Raw genomic sequence first — 2,500 nt, 5'->3', positions numbered from 1 at the left:
TCCAGAGAATACAGCGCATAGAGATGGTACACACACCACACACGGTCCAGACACATACAGCGCATAGAGATGGTACACACACCACACACGGTCCAGACACATACAGCGCATACAGATGGTACACACACCACACACGGTCCAGACACATACAGCGCATACAGATGGTACACACACCACACACGGTCCAGACGATACAGCGCATACAGATGGTACACACACCACACACGGTCCAGACGATACAGCACAGTGTCGCACGCTACACACCACACTCTCCCGGTCCAGAGGGGAAAGCACAACAGCTTGTGTTTTAACCATGACTCTCCCTCTCAGCCCTCAGCAGTGCTTACACTGGGAGAGCATCACAGCTTCCCTGGAGTTCCCGGGTTGTGCCAAGATCAACGTCTGTGTGGTAGCAGGAGCCTGAGAGACCAACACTCACTTGTCCCTCTGCACACCTGGGGAACACATGGGCTGTTTAACAGACCAATCCAGCCAGTTCACACTCTGCCCTGCTGCCCACACATGGACTCCAGCAGAACAATGACAGCCTGTACGGAGCAGCGACGTGCACACATTCAGGGACTTTTAATACCCAGTGGTCCAAGCCCTGTGTCAAAGCTTTATTGGATTACACTGTACTAACTAAACACCTCCGTACTTAGTGAAGAGGGCACACATTTAGGAAAGTACTTAAGCACTTTTACATGTGTTGAACTCACAGTACATATTTGCCTCATATTGGTTTCTCTTAAGTGAGCTATTAGACTGAGCTGTGACAGAGAATACACTGAACCTGATATGGTGTCAGGGGGTTCAAATACCACTGAATGGAGAAAACAGCTGTCAGGTATAATATTGACAAAAGTAAAATAATTACGTCCATGTGGTACTCTGTCTGGAGAAAGACTGCCATCTGTTGGTGGCTTTATGGATTATCAACACATAGTAACATTTCAGGTGAAGGTCCCAGCTAGTAGAAAAGAATACAAAACATTCAAATCTAATAACTTATTTTGGTTCATATAACGGTATGTACATTTATAAAAATTATTTTTTGGAGGTGATAAAATCTCTGCAGCTGTCCATTCATGTTCTTTTAAACCTTGAAGAGTTTATAAACTCCACTTACGTAAAACTAAATCGATTCTCATACATTTCATTGCAGTGCAGTAAATATAATTTTGCATGTTTACTACCACAATATTAAAAGGCCACTTAAAAACGCATTTTCGTATATCAGGCATGCGGCCCACATAGCCCACATAGCCCATTATAATGTCGGGTATTTGGAACTGCCGAAATACACATCAAATAAAGTTCTTTTTGATGGAAATTGTAAAATGAAACAAAGAAAAGCTTTGAAATTCCGATCACCCTCGCGTTACCTCAGGAGCTCCAGCAGGGGGCACTATTTAACCCTTTTCCTTCGTTCCCAAGTTCACGCAGTGCATTAGGCAGTAAAGACACGATGGACGCTTCTGTGAATACGTCATTGTCCCTGCGCTGCGGAGCATTGTTTACAATATTTCACAGACATTCAAACAGATATTCAAATAAAAATGATAAATGAGTAAATATTCAGCCGTGAATTAAAAGAGGAAATATTTAAAGAATTTTAATGGTGTGATCTCAAAGATCGTCTTCGTGTATCTACACATGTACAGTCCTACATCTTTTAAAATACCTCAAGAATGAATATTACACGGTGTAACATATTTAAAGCAATTATATAAATAAATAATTTGCGGTTGCCTCAGTACCAGAATGAACTCAAAATTTGACAAATCCTGTGAGCCAGTGCAGCCTGTATGTATAACAGTGTGTGTGTGTGTGTGTGTGTGTGTGTGTGTGTGTGTGTGCGTGCTACCTAGGAGCCAAGCCCATGTCTTCGTGGTAGCTAGCTCTTTTTTAAGATACTGGAGCACTTTGCATTGCTGTAATAAATGAGCGACTAATCGTAAATGTCTGGTGGCTTTTATTTGGAAACGCAAACACAGTCGGTAGTCCGCAGTGAAACGTGAGCCCGAATTAGTTCCTCTTCAGTAAGGCCAAGGCGTCTGGCTCCCGGAGCTGAGTCACACTGAAGAGTCTGCTCTATAATGGGTGCCGCCTTTAGCGTTAGAGAGAAGTGCAGAAAGTCATGCAAACGTTAACAAAAACCATCTTCAAAATACACAAATTTGCTCATCATATTCGATAAAGAAAAAATCTGAATCCTGGAGTGAATTTAGCGATGGCCGCAGCTGCACGTAGCTGTGGCGCAAGAAAATGCGACTATGTTTGCGCATGTTAGAACTATAACCCCAGTACAGGAATCTCTGGAGGACTGCAGGCATGAACATGGAAACTTTTACACCTTTCCTCAGAATAATTTCATTTGGGTTATAAATATATAAATCCCAATAAAAGTTTCGAATCAGTGACAATTCTACTCAGTACAAATATACGAGACCGGTACACTGGACACGGAGCATCCAGCATTCACCAGTTCCACGCCAGT

This window comes from Electrophorus electricus, chromosome 1 (genome assembly GCF_041902795.1).
Source record: "Electrophorus electricus isolate QZ-2024a chromosome 1, ASM4190279v1, whole genome shotgun sequence".
Taxonomy (NCBI): Eukaryota; Metazoa; Chordata; class Actinopteri; order Gymnotiformes; family Gymnotidae; genus Electrophorus; species Electrophorus electricus.
Note: the sequence above shows the minus strand (reverse complement) of the source record.